Consider the following 20257-nt stretch of genomic DNA (forward strand, 5'->3'; position numbering starts at 1 on the left):
GTAGCCGTCTATCTATACAACAAACCAATGCTGGCACTAAGACAGCACTCAACGAGCTGTATAAGAACATAAGCAAACAAGAACATGCTCAACCAGAAGTGGTGCTCCTAGTGGCTGGGGACTTTAATGCAGGCATACTTAAATCCGTTTTACCTAATTTCTACCAGCATGTCACATGTGTTACCATAGGAAAAAAAACTCTAGACCACCTTTACTCCACACACAGAGACGCATACAAAGCTGTCCCTCCCCCTCCATTTGGCAAATCTGAACATCATTCTATCCTCCTGATTCCTGCTTACAAGCAAAAACTAAAGCAGGAAGTACCAGTGACTCGCTCAATACGGAAGTGGTCAGATAACATGTATGCAACGCTACAGGACTGTTTTGCTAGCACAGCCTAGAATATGTTCCGGGATTCACCCAATGGCGTTGAGGAGTACACTACCTCAGTCACCGGCTTCATCAATAAGTGAATCGGCGACCGAATATACATATCCGAACCAAAAGCCATGGATTACAGGCAACATCCACACCGAGCTAAAGGCTAGAGCTGCCGCTTTCAAGGAGCGGGACCCTAATCTGTCCTCTTATAAGAAATCCCGCTATGGCCTCAGCCAAACCATCAAACAGGCAAAGTGTCAATACTGGACTAAGATTGAATACTACTACACCGGCTCTGATGCTCGTCGGATGTGGCAGGGCATGAAAACCACTACGGACTACAAAGGGAAACCCAGACGCGAGCTGCCCAGTGATGCGAGCCTACCAGATGAGCTAAATGCCTTTTATGCTCGCTTCAAGGCAATCAACACTGAAGCACACACGAGAGCACCAGTTTTTCTGGATGACTGTGTGATTACGCTCTCGGTAGCCGATGTGAACAAAACCTTTAAACAGGTCAACATTCACAAGGCCGCCGCGCGGACCAACTGTCAAATGTCTTCACAACCTCTGCCTTACCAAGTCTGTAATACCTACATGTTTCAAGCAGACCACCATAGTCCCTGTGCCCAAGAAAGCAAAAGGTAACTTGCCTAAATGACTACTGCACCATAGCATTCACATCGGTAGCCATGAAGTGCTTTGAAAGACTGTTCATGGCTCACATCAACACCATAATCCCGGAAACTCTAGACCCACTCCAAAACGCATACTGACCCAACAGATCCACAGATGACGCAATCTCAATTGCACTCCACACTACCCTTTCCCACCTAGACAAAAGGAACACCTATGTGAGAATGCTGTTCATTCAGCCAAGCATGACTCCAACAACATCATTAAGTTTGCTGACGACACAACAGTGGTAGGCCTGATCACCGACAACAATGAGATAGCCTATAAGGAGGACATCAGAGACCTGGCAGTGTGGTGCCAGGACAACAACCTCTCCCTTAATGTGAGCAAGACAAAGGAGCTGATCGTGGACTACAGGAAAAGGAGGAACGAACACGCCCCCATTCACATCGACGGAGCTGTAGTGGAGTGGTTCGAGGGTTTCAGGATCCTTGGTGTCCACATCACCAACAAACTATCATGGTCCAAACACACCAAGACAGTCGTGAAGAGGGCACAACAGCACCTTTCCCCTCTCAGGAGACTGAAGAGATTTGGCATGGGTCCCCAGATTCTCAAAATGTTCTACAGCTGCACCATCGATAGCATCCTGACCGGTTGCATCACCGCCTGGTATGGCAACTGCTCAGGATCCGACCTTCAGGCACTACAGAGGGTAGTGCGTATGGCCCAGAACATCACTGGGGCCAAGCTCCCTGCCATCCAGGACCAATATACTAGGCAGTGTCAGAGGAAGCCCCAAAAATTGTAAAAAACTCTGGTCACCCAAGTCATACTGTTCTCTCTGCTACTGCAAGGCAAGCGGTACCGTAGCGCCAAGTCTAGGTCCGAAAGGCTCCTTAACAACTTCTACCCACAAGCCATAAGATCGCTGAACAATTAATAAAATGGCCACCCAGACTATTTACATTGACCCCCCCCCCCCATCGGTACCCCCTGTATATAGCCTCTGTATTGTTATTTTATTGTGTTACTTTTTATTTAATTTTTTACTTCAGTTTATTTAGTAAATATTTTCTTAACTCTATTTATTGAACTGTGATGTTGGTTAAGGGCTTGTAAGTAAGCATTTCACGTTAAGGTCTAAACCTGTTGTATTCAGCACATGACAAATAACATTTTATTTTATTTTATTTGAACCCGATCTAACATCTCTGGAGAGACCTGAAAATAGCTGTGCAGCGACGCTCTCCATCCAACCTGACAGAGCTTGAGAGGATCTGCAGAGGAGAATGGGAGAAACTTCCCAAATACAGGTGCCAAGTTTGTAGCGTCATACCCAAGAAGACTCATTTAAATGTTGAAAAAGTCAAGGGGTCTGAATTCTTTCCCGAATGCGCTGTATGTACTGTACGCACTAGACTACATGAGATGTGACAGTTAGGGTCGTCACATTTATAACCCTTTCATGGTGCTCCTTGGAAGTAGCCGTTTGAATTATTTTGATCATAGAGCTATGTAGATATACATGTAGGCTTACAGTTGAAGTCGGAAGTTTACATACACTTAGGTTGGAGTCAATAAAACTCATTTTTCAACCACTCCACACATTTCTTGTTAACAAACTATAGTTTTGGCAAGTCGGTTAGGACATCTACTTTGTGCATTACACAAGTCATTTTTCCAACAATTGTTTACAGACAGATTATTTAACTTATAGTTCACTGTATCACAATTCCAGTGGGTCAGAAGTTTACATACACTAAGTTGACTGTGCCTTTAAACAGCTTGGAAAATTCCACAAAATGATGTCATGGCTTTAGAAGCTTCTGATAGGCTAATTGACATAATTTGAGCCAATTGGAGGTGTACCTGTGAAAGCATTTCAAGGCCTACCTTCAAACTCAGTGCCTCTTTGCTTGACATCATGGGAAAATCAAAAGAAATTAACCAAAATCTCAGAAAAATAATTGTAGACTGTAAGTCTGGTTCATCCTTGGGAGCAATTTCCAAACGCCTGAAGGTAACACATTCATCTGTACAAACAATAGTACGCAAGTATAAACACCATGGGACCACGCAGCCGTCATACCGCTCAGGAAGAAGATGTGTTCTGTCTCCTTTGGTGCGAAATGTGCAAATCAATCCCAGAACAACAGCAAAGGACCTTGTGAAGATGCTGGAGGAAACGGGTACAAAAGTATCTATATCCACAGTAAAACGAGTCCTATATCGTCATAACCTGAAAGGCCACTCAGCAAGGAAGAAGCCACTGCTCCAAAACCACCATAAAAAAGCCAGACTGCGGTTTGCAACTGCGCATGGGGACAAAGATCATACTTTTTGGAGAAATGTCCTCTGGTCTGATGAAACAAAAATAGAACTGTTTGGCCATAATGACCATCGTTATGTTTGGAGGAAAAAGGGGGAGGCTTGCAAGCCTAAGAACACCGTCCCAACTGTGAAGCACGAGTTGGCAGCATCATGTTGTGGTGGTGCTTTGCTGCAGGAGGGACTGGTGCACTTCACAAAATAGATGGCATCATGAGGCAGAAAAATTATGTGGATATATTGAAGTAACATCTCAAGACATCAGTCAGGAAGTTAAAGCTTGGTTGCAAATGGGTCTTCCAAATGGACAATGACCCCAAGCATACTTCCAAAGTTGTGGCAAAATGGCTTAAGGACAACAAAGTCAAGGTTTTGGAGTGGCCATCACAAAGCCCTGACCTCAATCCTAAAGAAAATTTGTGGGCAGAACTGAAAAAACGTGTGCGAGCATTGAGGCCTACAAACCTGAATCAGTTACACCAGCTCTGTCAAGAGGAATGGGTCAAAATTCACCCAACTTATTGTGGGAAGCTTGTGGAAGGCTACCCGAAACGTTTGACCCAAGTTAAACAATTGAAAGGCAATGCTACCAAATACTAATTGAGTGGATGTAAACTTCTGACCCACTGGGAATGTGATGAAAGAAATAGAAGCTGAAATAAATCATTCGCTCTACTATTATTCTGACATTTCACGTTCTTAAAATAAAGTGGTGATCCTAACTGACCTAAGACAGGGAATTTGTTATTGGATTAAATGTCAGGAATTGTGAAAAACTGAGTTTAAATGTATTTGGCTAAGTTGTATGTAAACGTTCGACTTCAACTGTATATACAGTATGTAGCGGCACAGAACTACAGAAGATGAATCATCGTTTGCATTGTAAACTCCCTTAACTTCTCTCCTAATGGAGCATACTAACTTGACAACATGATAATTTTCTGATGATGAACAAGGTATCTCAATTTGCCTCCAACACAGCCAGAGAGATCATGAACGTATGTTTGCTGTACAAAGAGGGGAACTGTTGTCTGGAAAATTAACACTTTTGACAAATTGCAGCAGCAATTCCTTTCCCCCATAAACCTACATTTTGAAAGAGTCTTACAAGAACTTAGCCATGAGACATGGGTCTTGATGTTGTTGTTTTTGTTTTATTGCATTGCCATTAGAGGTTTGGGTAGCTGAAGGTTGGTTCAGTAATTGTGTAAAAAAAAAATGAATACATATAATAATAATAATTTGTTCATAGCTTCATTTAATTGGTATGAATACTGTGAGCAAATAGAAATAGGCTATAATTGACTTATCCAACTTCATTGTATCAATTGAATGCTGGTGATCGAAAAACATATTTCAGTGGCAAATAGATCTTGCTTTTCCTCTTAATGTTTTTAAGTAATCTGGTAGCACTGTGTAGAGCAGGGCAAAGGCCGGCCCGGGGCCATATGCGGCCCGCAACCTGATTCAATAAGGTCCGCGGAATCATGCTTAGATCACATAAAGAATTTGCGATAGTAAAGTTTTGAAAAACGTACTGTATTTGTTATTCAAATTAAAAGGCTAATGAATACTCGCCTTTGTGTAATGATTTCACTCCCACCGCTTATGGGGTATTTATTTTGAAGGCATGTATAAATAACAACTGCACGAGGACAGACAGTGACTGACAGGCTGACACACACGTCACAGTTATAAATAATAGCTCGCTAGAAATTTGTTTTTCAAAGATTTCAAAGAAAGGAAAGTAGACAATGAATGTAGGGTGTTCCAGCAAGAGTGGACATCAAAATATTTCTTTATTAAGGTATCAGGGAAAGCTGTGTGCTTTGTGTGCAAAGAGAGCATCGCTGTCTTGAAAGACTTCAACTTGTCCCGACACATTGCAGATGAAGCATGCAGAGAAATATAGGAATATGTCTTCTGAGCAGAGGGCAGGTGCATCGAAGGAGTTGCTTTCTCAGTTGCAAAAGCAGCAAGGACTTTTCACAAAACGGCATTAAGCAAATTACGGAATTGCGAGAGCTGGCTATGTACTGTCCCACAGAATTGCTAAACATAGCAAACCATTCGCTGAGGGCGAATTCATTAAAGAATGTTTCATTGACTCTGCAGCAATACTTTGCCCCGACAAGAAAGAGTTGTTTGAAAATGTTTCCCTTTCAAGACGAACAGTGACACGGCGTGTTGAGGACATCGCAGAGAACGTGGAACAACAGTTGAAAGACAAGGTAAAGGATTTCACATATTTCTCATTGATCCTGGATGAGAGCAGTGATGAACGTGACATGGCGCAGTTGTTGATATTCTTACGAGGCATAAACCCAGACTTTGAAATGACAGAGGAGCTTGCTTCCGTGCAGTCAATGAAGAGCACAACCAAAGGGAAAGATTTATTGGAGGAGGTTAAGCAAAGCTGGGACTTAGTTTAAAAAGGTTATCCAATGTGACCACTGATGGGTGCCAAAACTTGACAGGAAAAACGTTGGCCTTTTGAAAAGGATACAAGATCAAGTAGCTGAGCTGAACCCAGATCAGAAAATCATTTTCCTCCATTGCATTATTCATCAGGAGGTGCTCTGTAAACGTGATCTGAAAATGAGCCATATTGTGGATGCAGTCACTTAAGTGGGAAACTTCATAAGAGCAAAATCTTTTATACTACAGGCAGTTTGTCTCACTGTTGGAAGAGACAGAGTCGGGTCATGCAGATCTCCCCTACCGCACAAATGTGACATGGGTGAGTTTGGGGAAGGTGCTTAGAAGGGTGTGGGACCTAAAGTCAGAGATTGCTGCATTTTTGCAAATGAAAGGAAAATATGTGGATTTCCCTCAACTGCAAGATAAAGAATGGTTGGCTGATTTTTCCTTCATCGAGGACATCATGGCCCTCATGAATGAACGGAATTAAAAACTACAAGGAAAGGGCCTTTTTGCACATCAGATGTACAGCCTTGTCAAAGCTTTCAAGGGAAAATTACTCCTCCTGACCCGCCAAGTAGAAGCCAACAATCTCACCCACCTTCCGACACAACTAGTCTGTTCCCTATCAGATGACCAGCGGGAGAAGTATACATTGATGCTGCGTGCTTCGAATGGCGAGTTTTCTCGTCGTTCTGAGGATTTCAAAGTGTTGGAAAATGACATGCTGTTGGTTTGCTCTCTTTTCACCTTCAATGTGGATAACGCTCCCACTGACCTGCAACTTGAGCTTAGCAACTTGAGCTTCAGTCTGATACAGTGATTGGAGAACTATTCAAAACAATGTCACTGATGAGGTTCTATGCATCTCTCCATGAACAAAACTTTCCAAAGATTAGGAGACATGCTCAGAAGATGTTTGTACTGTTTGGGTCGACCTATGTATGTGAACAGACATTTTGAATGATGAATTAACAAGTCAAGGCACAGATAATCTCTTACTGGCTCTCATCTCTCAGCAATCCTGAGCATAGCGACGTCAGAATCTATACCTGACTTCACTGTTCTAGTCAATGCCCATCAGAGACCTCACTCCTCACACTGATTGAGTAGTTTAAATGTAATGTTGAGCTCTCGCTCTCTTTCTTGTGTTTTTGTGCATACCCGTTAACAAGAGTTCTGTCCGTGGTGCTGAATGCACAGTGTACTTTTCCCTCCGTGTAGTTCATTGCATGTTTAATAATGAAAATACATACCAAAAGGAGACCATGGACGTGGTTCATTTCTGTGCATGTTAAAAAAGTAAAATAAGTAGCATATCTGGATGTGATTTACAGGAGATATATTGGTCAACACAGTAATGTAATTTGATCCTGACCCGCGATGGCAAAAATATATTCTAATGTGGCCTTCCATGGAAAATAATTGCCCAGGCCTGGTGTAGAGGATAAATGATTATTTATTTCATTTTGTAAAGGATCTCAGTTGTTTCAGTAGTAGAGGAACAGTGGCCAGATGTCTCCCCCTAGTGGTTGTGAGAAGACATTACCGACCTGTCTCTTGCCAGAGGTTCTTGCACAATCCCAAATCAAATCAAATTGTATTTGTCACATGCGCCAAATACAACAGGTGTAGACCTTACCGTAAAATGCTTACTTACAAGCCCTTGACCTACAATGCTGTTGCGACTTCTTCACCACATGGTTCACCCACACAGACAGTGTGGTGAAGAAGGCGCAACAGTGCCTCTTCAACCTCAAGAGGCTGGAAAAATGTGGCTTGTCACCCAAAACCCTGACAAACTTTTACAGATGCACAATCGAGTGCATCCTGTCAGGCTGTATCACAGCCTTGTACGGCAACTGCACCGCCCTCAACCGCAAGGCTCTCCAGAGGGTGGTGTGGTCTGCACAACGCATCCCCGGGGGGCAAACTACCTGCCCTCCATGACACCTACAGCACCCGATGTCACAGGATGGCCAAAAAGATCATCAAGGACAACAACCACCCGATCCACTGCCTGTTCACCCCACTACCATCCAGATGGCGAGGTCAGTATAGGTGCATCAAAGCTGTGACCGAGAGACTGAAAAACAGCTTCTATCTCAAGGCCATCAGACTGCTAAAAAGCAATCACTAACTCAGAAAGGCTGCTGCCTACATTGAGACCCAATCACTGGCCACTTTCATAAATGGATCACTAGTCACTTTAAACAATGCCACTTTAAATAAGGGCACTTTAATAATGTTTACATATCTTACATTACTCATATCATATGTGTATACTGTATTTTATACCATCTATTGCACCTTGCCTATGCCGCTGGCCATCGTTCATCCATGTATTTATATGTACATATTCTCATTCACCTCTTTAGATTTGTTTGTATTAGGTAGTTGTTGGGGAAGTGTTAGATTACTTGTTAGATATTACTCCTCTGTCAGAACTAGAAGCACAAGCATTTCGCTACACTCGCATTAACATCTGCTAACCATGTGTATGTGACCAATAAAATGTGATTTGATTTTGATTTGAAATAGAGTGAAGAAAATATTTTCTAATAAAGTAAAGTTTAAAAATCTATATAACACAATAAGATGACATAACAATAACGAGGCCATATACAGGGGGTACTGGTACCCAGTCAGTGTGCGGGGTTACAGGTTAATCGAGGTAGTTTGTACGTATACAGTGGCTTGGGAAAATATTCATCCCCCTTGGTATTTTTTCTATTTTGTTGCCTTACATCCTGGAATTAAAATAGATTGTTTGGGGGTTTGTATCATTTGATTTACACAACATGCCTACCGCTTTGAAGATGCAAAATATATTTTGTTGTGAAACAAACAAGAAATGAGACAAAAAAACTGAACTTAATCGTGCATAACTATTCACCCCCCCAAGCCAATACTTTGTAGAGCCACCTTTGGCAGCAATTACAGCTGCAAGTCTCTTGGGGTATGTCTCTATAAGCTTGGAACATCTAGCCACTGGGATTTTCTCCAGCTCCTTCAAATTGGATGGGTTCCGCTGGTGTACAGCAATCTTTATGTCATTACCACAGATTCTCAATTGGATTGAGGTCTGGGCTTTGACTAAGCCATTCCAAGACATTTAAACGTTTCCCCTTAAACCACTCCAGTGTTGCTTTGGCAGTATGGTTAGGGTCATTGTCCTGCTGGAAGGTGAACCTCCATTCCAGTCTCAAATCTCTGGAAGACTGAAACAGGTTTCCCTCAAGAATTTCCCTGTATTTAGCACCATCCATCATTCCTTCAGGTCATATAGGTCAGGTCATCATACCAACAGGTCAGCACCTTAGAAGTAAATGTCAGTTGGCTTTTCATAGCCGAGCATTCAGAGTTTGAGACAGCATGTGCGGTAGAGAGAGAGAAAACAGCAGGTCCGGGACAAGGTAGCACGTCCGGTGAACAGGTCAGGGTTCCATTGCCGCAGGCAGAACAGTTGAAACTGGAGCAGCAGCACGACCAGGTAGACTGGGGACAGTCCACTTTGAATAAACCCTATTTGCGTTCTAGGAACAGAAGGTGCAACTAGGCAACCCTTATGATGTGTGATGGGAGAGAACAGGACAGGGGTGACTGTCAACAGGGGTTTGGGTGGTGCTGTATTTAAGGTGCCAGGGTGGTTCTCATCTTTACCTGTCTGCTCTCAGCAGCACCTCACCGTCATCCTCGTCTACTCATCGCTCCACACCGCAGCACTCCAATGGCGTTCACCGGGACCTATGAGATGAAATATGTTAGATTGAACGTTTTATTTCATAGTAGAGAGAGAATACATGTTGTTATTATTTTATTCCTCAGTAGATGTGTGTTTGTCTGTATATTATTGCATGTAATAATCATAATAACTCAACAAAAGAGATATGACAATATGAGTCGATAATTCTAGAGAAATAGAAAATCAAACCAGATATAGAAAATAGACCTATATGATGGCTTATTACTTACTTATCTTTCACAAGGATTATCCAAGGACATGGTTGAGAACGGCCATGAGTTGAAGATTAGAACTGAAATGGAGCAGAATGGAGACGAGTTCACCTTGACCAAGGTCCTCCCCTACAAAACCTGGACCAAAAAGTTCACTATCGGCAAGAAGAGCAAGATGGAGTCCCTTGTACCTTTGTACCTTTACACTGCTGAAGTGGATGGTGACAAGCTCATTGATGTGAGAAAGAGAGAGAGTTACTACCACAGATGTTACGATTCCTAATAATATACATGATGAGATGGGCATAGATCCCCACTTACTTTGATCCTCTCTGCCTTGTATCATGCCCTCCGAATCTCCACCGCCTGCGGAGTGAAGGGCACCGCATCGGTGAAGAGAATCAGCAAGAGGGCCTAAAGCTACCATCTCTTCACTGAGCCTCTTTGAGCTAGAAACACATCCTTATAACCAGTAGGGTGAGACAGACTGCAACTGTTCCTCTATGACAGCAACAACTGAGGTCGGGATTTAAAAAATGATAAATCTGGTTTTCTCTTGCATTATTTCACTTTGATTTTACACAATCAGCTGGTACAAATAAATTGGGCATTACTTTATTCACGAGAAGGTTGTTCATAGATACAAATGTGACACTACAAACACTGAATAGGTTGAATACCAGAAAGTTGCTTCGATTGTAGTTTACATGTTTTCTTTTATAAAGATGGACAGAGGACTGTTGCTGGGCATGTAAACTACTGGAAGAGGCATCCAGCAGATATGAGTCATCCAGGACTCTCTGGACATGCCTAGGTGAAACAGTATAATACCGGTAGTTTATGAAGCAGTCGGATCATTTCCCGTTACAGTTCACACAGAAGAGATCTGCATCAACACGCTGGATGTTTGATTTCAGATCCTCTTGCAGATTCTCTTCATGGTCACACTCTTCTCTCCTGGGGTTGTACAGAGCTGTATAACAAAGGGAAAGGAGGATATAACATAGAGAGAGTGTTTATCAGAGAGTATTGGAGCAACATCCTTTGAAATGAAGATAGTCATACTGCTGCTGTACATGCAAAAACTAGATACTCTGTACTAAAAGTACAGCATATTATTTTATATGTATTGTTTAGTAAAAACGTATGAAGGGAGCAACAAATATCAACATACTATTCATCAATGCTGATAAGGCGTCATCTAATGAGCAATCGTGCCTGTTACCCGCCATTAGTGAATTGTTGTAGAGCGCTTCACCTATTCTGATTATCAGCTGTAGTCAAAGACATATGGGTGAGAAAAGACGATTCATTTCTTCAATAGTGTGCAGCGAATTCTACTAGAAAAGCCTAAAGGAGTATGACATCCTGGCATTTATTATATACGGTAGCGAATTCGAGGGGTAGTCCTTACTGGGACTCGAACCTTAAAGCTAGAGTCCTTAATTGAAACACTAACTACGTTTGTAACCTGCCTTTGTTTTGGCAAAAATCTGAGGGATGGGAGCAGTAGCGGACTGGCCACCGGGAGCACCGGGAGAATTCCCGGTGGGCTGGTCAACCTCTGGGCCGGTGGGCCGCCTGCCTTAATTTGTTTTACTACTAATAAAAAAGTTGGCAGAAAGTTGATCGACACGGGCCAACCCCCCCAGGCCCGTTGGTCTATTCCAAACGAACGTCTATGCAACTCTTAGCCCCGCCCCCTTTGTCGTATAATCTTACTTAGCTAAAATAAGCATTTTCATTTGATTCTGATTGGTTTTACCTTGTTCTAAACGCTAAATTGCATTAGACATATACAAATGTTAATTAGCAAATTTTATTTCATGTCTATACAGCCGTTGGTTGCAAATAGTATACATATTGTAAAACCAATCAATTCCTTTCCCTATCAAATTCATATTTTGTGCGTGAGAATATGGCTACAGTGATTTGCTAGCTATGATCCTCATCACCACGGTTCCTACCACTTCTCCTCTTACTAGACAAGGCATTGAAACTCATCATGCCAACAGTCCGGTATGAATAGCAAGTAAAGCCACACAAACCAAAAAATGTGTTGTGTTGTCATTCATTCACTTGATATGAAATAGTGGGGCTGCTGTGTTTTTGTAGTTTTTCAAAATGGAGCCCTTCGTTCATTTATATATTATTTTATTCATATCCAGGTTGATGATAGGTCCAGTCCAGTTTCAGTGGAAGTGAGCATTGAGGTTGATGACAGGCCCAGCCCAGTTTCAGTGGAAGAGAGGATCTTTGGGGTTGATGACAGGCCCAGTCCAGTTTCAGTGGAAGTGAGAGTCAGGGAAGGCCAGGATGCCAGACCAACCTTTGATTATTTCAAGAGATCCAAGTCAGATGACCTAAAAAAAAAAAAAATGTTTCCACCCTATGCAGGAATCAAAAAACTCTGTGGTACAGAGGGTTTTCTGTTTTAAAGACGGTACCAATCGGAAATGGCTGTCATACAATGAAGAAAGCCATACTGTTAAATTTGTATGGCATTTGCGAAGCCTACTGACAGCGGTATTTTTACGAGTGGAATGACGGATTGGAAACATGCTCACCAAAGGGTAGAAGAGCACGAGAAGAGCAACATGCACAGAAGTAGTGCTGAGGCATACTCTTTAAAGTCCTCCAAAGCAGACAGTCAAAGTCTGCTCAGTAGCAGTCAGGTTTCTGTCCACAGAGAGCAGGTACGTAGGAGAATGCAGGTGCTGGAACGTGTCGTAGATATAGTTAAAGTCATTGGCTAGAGGGGACTCAGTTACAGGGGGATGCAGTCTGAGGCTGCGTATACATTAGAGGACACCAGTATCGATCACGGTATTTTTTTTAGAGATGATAGTACTGCTGGGAAAGTATGACGTCTGCTTGAAAGAAGATCTCACCGATTGCGCTGAGAAAAGCAAGAACCTACATCAGTCTGGGGCAAGAGGCAGAGGTTCTCTAATCACACTCCTCTAAAAAAAACTCCTCATCTCCGTCATTCACACAATTCAGAGAATTATCTAAGAAACCATGGCAAGTGAAATTGAGCAAGCTGGAATGTTCTCTGTCCAGATCGACACAACTCATGACATACAGTTGAAGTTGGAAGTTTACATACACCTTAGCCAAATACATTTAAACTCAGTTTTTCACAATTCCTGACTAGGTCAATCCACAATTTTTTACTAGGTCAATCCTAGTAAAATTCCCTGTATTAGGTCAGTTAGGATCACCACTTTATTTTAAGAATGTGAAACGTCAGAATAATAGTACAGAGAATTATTTATTTCAGATTGTATTTCTTTCATTGCATTCCCAGTGGGTCAGAAGTTTACATACACTCAATTAATATTTGGTAGCATTGTCTTTAAATTGTTTAACTTGGGTCAAACGTTTCAGGTAGCCTTCCACAAGCTTCCCGCAATAAGTTGGGTGAATTTTGGCCAAATTCCTCCTGATAGAGCTGGTGTAACTGATTCAGGTTTTTAGGCCTCCTTGCTCGCACATGCTTTTTCAGGTCTGCCCACAAATTTTCTATGGGATTGAGGTCAGGGCTTTGTGATGGCCACTCCAATACCTTGACTTTGTTGTCCTTAAGCCATTTTGCCACAACTTTGGAAGTATGCTTGGGGTTCATTTGGAAGACCCATTTGTGACCAAGCTTTAACTTCCTGACTAATGTCTTGATGTTGCTTCAATATATCCACATAATTTTCCTACCTCATGATACCATCTATTTTGTGACGTGCACCATGGCGGTTTTGGAGCAGTGGCTTCTTCCTTGCTGAGCGGCCTTTCAGGTTATGTCGATATAGGACTCGTTCTACTGTGGATATAGATACTTTTGTACCTGTTTCCTCCAGCATCTTCACAAGGTCCTTTGCTGTTGTTCTGAGATTGATTTGCACTTTTCGCACCAAAGTACTTTCATCTATAAGAGACAGAACCCGTCTCCTTCCTGAGCGGTATGACTGCTGCGTGGTCCCATGGTGTTTATACTTGCGTACTATTGTTTGTACAGATGAACGTGGTACCTTCAGGCGTTTGGAAATTGCTCCCAAGGATGAACCAGACTTGTGGAGGTCTACAATTATTTTTCTGAGGTCTTGGCTGATTTATTTTGGTTTTCCCATGATGTCAAGCAAAGAGGCACTGAGTTTGAAGGTAGGCCTTGAAATACATCCACAGGTACACCTCCAATTGACTCAAATTATGTCAATTAGCCTATCAGAAGCTTCTAAAGACATGACATAATTTTCTGGAATTTACCACGCTGTTTAAAGGCACAGTCAACTTAGTGTATGTAAACTTCTGACCCACTGGAATTGTGATACAGTGAATTATAAGTGAAATAATTTGTCTGGAAACAATTGTTGGAAAAATTACTTGTGTCATGCACAAAGTAGATGTCTTAACCGACTTGCCAAAACTATAGTTTGTTTAACAAGAAATGTGTGGAGTGGTTGAAAAACGAGTTTTAATGACTCCAACCTAAGTGTATGTAAACTTCCGACTTCAACTAACTTCTCAAGACCATTGCTCTTTCATTGTGAGATATGTGACAGATGTCGTACAAGAGAGGCTTGTGGCTGTTGTGAAGTGTGAGGCATCCACTGGACAGTACTTTGTCCAGTTGTTGACAGATGTTGTGGATAAACAAAAATTAGACATGAGCAAGTGCATTGGCAATGGTACAGATGGAGCATCCAATATAAGGGCTTCTCAACTCTGTTATCCTCAAAGTCCCCCCAATCAAGTGCATGTACAGTGGCTTGCGAAAGTATTCACCCCCCTACTATTATGTTGCCTTACAACCTGGAATCAAAATAGATTTTGTATCATTTTATTTACCCAACATGCCTACCGCTTTGAAGATGCAAATTTTCTGGGGTGAAACAAACAAGAAATAAGACAAAAAAACAGAAAATGTAAGTGTGCATAACTATTTACCCACCCCCAAAGTCAATACTTTGTAGAGCCACTTTGCAGCAATTACAGCTGCATGTCTCTTGGGGTATGTCTCTATAAGCTTGGAACATCTAGCCACTGGGATTTTTGCCCATTCTTCAAGGCAAAACTGCTCCAACTCCTTCAAGTTGGATTGGTTCCGCTGGTGTACAGCAATCTTTAAGTAATTACCACAGATTCTCAATTGGATTGAGGTCTGGGCTTTGACTAGGCCATTCCAAGACTTTTAAATGTTTCCCCTTAAACCACTCGAGTGTTGCTTTAGCATTATGCTTAGGGTCATTGTTCTGCTGGAAGGTGATTCTCCGTCCCAGTCTCAATTCTCTGGAAGACTGAAACAGGTTTCCCTCAAGAAATTCCCTGTATTTATCACCATCAATCATTCAGTCAAGAACACCTAGAGGCCTTCATGCTGATGGCCACCGAGAAGGACATCCTAATGGTGCTGGATACTTGAGCTTAGTTTATTAATTCGACCATTTAAAAAAAAACAAGCACACATAAAACTTGAAAAAGCCATACATGCACATTTAATAAAATCATTGAGGATATCACACAATAAAGTCTGGGACTTATTTCCATTGTGGTCCTCTTGAGACGAGATGGCTAGACAAGATCGAACACAGTACGGCAGTGAAATAATAAAACAAAAACAGAGAAGAAGAACATCTATCTCATCATTCCAGTTACATCATAGGGGTTATTCATATGGGCACAGAAGACATCAAACATATTTTTTACGTTCTTTTTAAAGCTGCCCAGAGAGGACGTTCTTTTTTTTGACATGGCGATCGATAGAGTTGCAGAGAAAAGTGGACTGTTGATAAAATTGCTCCTCCAATCAGGTAGTTGCGACAGATTTCCTATAACTTGCTTACTTACCATTATTTTACTCCTACATTTCTGTCTCTTTTTCCTGTGTGTAATATTACTGTCCAGTACTTTGACAGAGTGAAGCCAGCCAGCTGACCCTGAGCAGCAGTTAGACCGTTCTGTGTCTCAGTGAGTATTGTGGATATTTTTGAATCTCATTTTCACTCTAGGCTTCATGTGATGTGAGGTCGTTCAATCGTGACAAATTCAGGGTGTGTTCTGTAGAAGTTTTATAACAATGTGCAGTGTTTGTGTGTGTGTTCTGCAGCCTTTTTAAAGTAGTACTGCTATAGGGATCAATGGTTGTGATGCAGCTAGGTGGTTGTATTAGGGGCTAGTCGTGTGTGTACGTGCGTGCATTAGCAGGGCGGCCGTGGTGGAGTATACGAGGGACGGTTCTGGTGGGCCGATCTGGATCAAAGTCCAGGGCCCTTTTTTACTCCCAGTCCGTCCCTGGATGGGAGAAGTTTAACCACTCTCAAATTCATAGACAGAGACATTGATGCAAGGACTAACCATCCATGATATCAAAATTATAGTTTTAACCATGTTTTGAGGCTATATAGTGTTTGTTTACATTTACATGGTTTACAAACATTGGAGTAAAACAAGCTTATATTTTGCAGTCTGATAGAGTAGAACAGTTGATCTATGCTCGAGGCCTTCATAAGGTATATATACTACCGGTCAAAAGTTTTAAAACAAGGGTTTTTCTTTATTTTTACTATTTTCTACATTGTCGAATAATAGTGAAGACATCAAAACTATTAAATAACACATATGGAATCATATAGTAACCAAAAAAGTGTTAAAATCAACATATATTTTATATTTGAGATTCTTCAAATAGCCACCCTTTGCCTTGATGACAGCTTTGCACACTCTTGGCATTCCCTCAACCAGCTTCATGAGGTAGTCACCTGGCATGCATTTAATTTAACAGGTGTTCCTTCTTAAAAGTTAATTTGTGGAAATAATGTACAGGGGAATTTGTGGAATTTTAAGTTTGAGCCAATAAGTTGTGTTGTGAAAGGTAGAGGTGATATACAGAAGATAGCCCTATTTGGTAAAAGACCAAGTCAATATTATGGCAAGAACAGCTCAAATAAGCAAAGAGAAACGACAGTCCATTACTTTAAGACATGAAGGTCAGTCAATATGGAACATTTCAAGAACTTTGAAAAGTTCTGCCAAAAGAGCCTCAGTCTCTTCCTCCACACATAGGCCTACCTGACTGCAGCACAGAAAGGCCCAAAGAGGATGTATGTAGACTACACGCCAGTCATGCCAACTTGTCATTATATTGCCAATGCAATGACGGAATGTTGTTGTATGCAGAAACAGTCAGGTACTCAAGTGTTGTGCTCAGAAATGTCACCTATCCTATTCAGTATTGGGTTGCTGTTGCTTTAAGAAATGAGTGCGCTTGAGGTGTTGATGTGGTATGGGATGTGATTGAGTCATACAGAACAGACAAAGTATTTGTGCAAGTTTCTGCAGTAAGAGAGACAGAGGTTTCGAATAAGATGCACTGCACATTGTAATAGTTTTGCTTATACTACCCCTATGGCGGTCTCTCCCAGAGCCATATATTTAATATAGGGATCTGGTCCATCTTATTCAGTGATAGGGTCCCAAGTCAGTATTGATGAAAAAGATAACCTTGGTTTAGAAACCGATACAGAAACGTAGTTGAGATAATAACAACTAAAGTTCAAGGCTTGATGACAATGGCTGTACTGATGACTCGTTCCGAGTCGTGCTTTTCAGTGAATGTCCACCAGGTGGCGAACGTCACCACTGGTCATCCTCGGCATACAGAACAGGCAGCAGCAGGCTCTGCAACTACAGATCCCCCCCAACAACAGGCTAGCGTGGGCGAATTCAAACTGAATTTGTAAACTAGAGTGCTCTAGGGAGCTGTAGTTGCAAATATAGTAGGGTGAGCTGTAGTTCTAAATATGACCAGTGTCGGAAAAATACTCAATTCTCATACTGCAGTAAAAGTAAATATACCTTAATAGAAAATGACTCAAGTAAAAGTGAAAGTCACTCAGTAAAATACTACTCAAGTAAAAGTCTAAAAGTATTTGGTTTTAAATGTACTTCAGTATCAAAGTAAATGTATGTCACGCCTGCTCCCGCTCCTCCTCCCTAGCGCTCGAGGGCGCCAGGCTACCTGTCAGCATACGTTCCTGTTACCATCATTACGCGCAGCTGCGCTCATTGGACTCACCTGGAGTCTTCATGCTGATGGCCACCGAGAAGGACATCCTAATGGTGCTGGATACTTGAGCTTAGTTTATTAATTCGACCATTTAAAAAAAAACAAGCACACATAAAACTTGAAAAAGCCATACATGCACATTTAATAAAATCATTGAGGATATCACACAATAAAGTCTGGGACTTATTTCCATTGTGGTCCTCTTGAGACGAGATGGCTAGACAAGATCGAACACAGTACGGCAGTGAAATAATAAAACAAAAACAGAGAAGAAGAACATCTATCTCATCATTCCAGTTACATCATAGGGGTTATTCATATGGGCACAGAAGACATCAAACATATTTTTTACGTTCTTTTTAAAGCTGCCCAGAGAGGACGTTCTTTTTTTTGACATGGCGATCGATAGAGTTGCAGAGAAAAGTGGACTGTTGATAAAATTGCTCCTCCAATCAGGTAGTTGCGACAGATTTCCTATAACTTGCTTACTTACCATTATTTTACTCCTACATTTCTGTCTCTTTTTCCTGTGTGTAATATTACTGTCCAGTACTTTGACAGAGTGAAGCCAGCCAGCTGACCCTGAGCAGCAGTTAGACCGTTCTGTGTCTCAGTGAGTATTGTGGATATTTTTGAATCTCATTTTCACTCTAGGCTTCATGTGATGTGAGGTCGTTCAATCGTGACAAATTCAGGGTGTGTTCTGTAGAAGTTTTATAACAATGTGCAGTGTTTGTGTGTGTGTTCTGCAGCCTTTTTAAAGTAGTACTGCTATAGGGATCAATGGTTGTGATGCAGCTAGGTGGTTGTATTAGGGGCTAGTCGTGTGTGTACGTGCGTGCATTAGCAGGGCGGCCGTGGTGGAGTATACGAGGGACGGTTCTGGTGGGCCGATCTGGATCAAAGTCCAGGGCCCTTTTTTACTCCCAGTCCGTCCCTGGATGGGAGAAGTTTAACCACTCTCAAATTCATAGACAGAGACATTGATGCAAGGACTAACCATCCATGATATCAAAATTATAGTTTTAACCATGTTTTGAGGCTATATAGTGTTTGTTTACATTTACATGGTTTACAAACATTGGAGTAAAACAAGCTTATATTTTGCAGTCTGATAGAGTAGAACAGTTGATCTATGCTCGAGGCCTTCATAAGGTATATATACTACCGGTCAAAAGTTTTAAAACAAGGGTTTTTCTTTATTTTTACTATTTTCTACATTGTCGAATAATAGTGAAGACATCAAAACTATTAAATAACACATATGGAATCATATAGTAACCAAAAAAGTGTTAAAATCAACATATATTTTATATTTGAGATTCTTCAAATAGCCACCCTTTGCCTTGATGACAGCTTTGCACACTCTTGGCATTCCCTCAACCAGCTTCATGAGGTAGTCACCTGGCATGCATTTAATTTAACAGGTGTTCCTTCTTAAAAGTTAATTTGTGGAAATAATGTACAGGGGAATTTGTGGAATTTTAAGTTTGAGCCAATAAGTTGTGTTGTGAAAGGTAGAGGTGATATACAGAAGATAGCCCTATTTGGTAAAAGACCAAGTCAATATTATGGCAAGAACAGCTCAAATAAGCAAAGAGAAACGACAGTCCATTACTTTAAGACATGAAGGTCAGTCAATATGGAACATTTCAAGAACTTTGAAAGTGCAGTCGCAAAAAACATCAAGCGCTATGATGAAACAGGCTCTCGTGAGGAGGAAAGGAAGACCCAGAGTTACCTCTGCTGCAGCGGATAAGTTCATTAGAGTTACCAGCCTCAGAAATTGCAGCCCAAATAAATGCTTCAAAGAGTTCAAGTAACAGTCACATCTCAACATCAACTGTTCAGAGGAGACTGTGTTAATCAGGCCTTCAAGGTCGATTTCCTGCCAAGAAACCACTATTAAAGGACACCAATAAGAAGAAGAGACTTGTTTGGGTCAAGAAACTTGAGCAATGGAGATTAGACCGGTGGAAATTTGTCCTTTGGTCTGGAGTCCAAATTTGAGATTTTTGGTTCCAACCGCTGTGTCTTTGTTAAACGTGGTGTGGGTGAACGGATGATCTCTGTAATGGTTTTCTTCCTGGGATGAAGGAGAGGACCAAAACGCAGCGCGGCTAGTGTTCAACATAATTTAATAAAGAATGTGTGAACACTACAAACAACAAAACAATAAATGTGAAAACCGAAAACAGTCCTATCTGGTGCAGAACACAAAGACAGAAGACAACCACCCACAATCCCCAACACAAAACAAGCCACCTACAGTGGGGAGAACAAGTATTTGATACACTGCCGATTTTGCAGGTTTTCCTACTTACAAAGCATGTAGAGGTCTGTCATTTTTATCATAGGTACACTTCAACTATGAGAGACGGAATCTAAAACAAAAATCCAGAAAATCACATTGTATGATTTTTAAGTAATTAATTTGCATTTTATTGCATGACATAAGTATTTGATACA

General features: G+C 41.4%; 1 long non-coding RNA gene across 1 annotated transcript; it reads right to left on the reverse strand.

Moving 5' to 3' along the window:
- Positions 1–10328: 10328 nt before the first annotated feature.
- On the reverse strand, positions 10329–11433 carry LOC139572508 (uncharacterized). The gene is made up of 2 exons (XR_011674440.1): positions 10904–11433; positions 10329–10702 (listed from the first exon to the last, which is right to left on the reverse strand). It is a non-coding gene; the product is annotated as an uncharacterized lncRNA (long non-coding RNA).
- Between the last annotated feature and the right edge of the window lie 8824 nt (positions 11434–20257).

The sequence above is a fragment of the Salvelinus alpinus genome, chromosome 4 (genome assembly GCF_045679555.1).
Source record: "Salvelinus alpinus chromosome 4, SLU_Salpinus.1, whole genome shotgun sequence".
In the NCBI taxonomy this organism is placed as follows: Eukaryota; Metazoa; Chordata; class Actinopteri; order Salmoniformes; family Salmonidae; genus Salvelinus; species Salvelinus alpinus.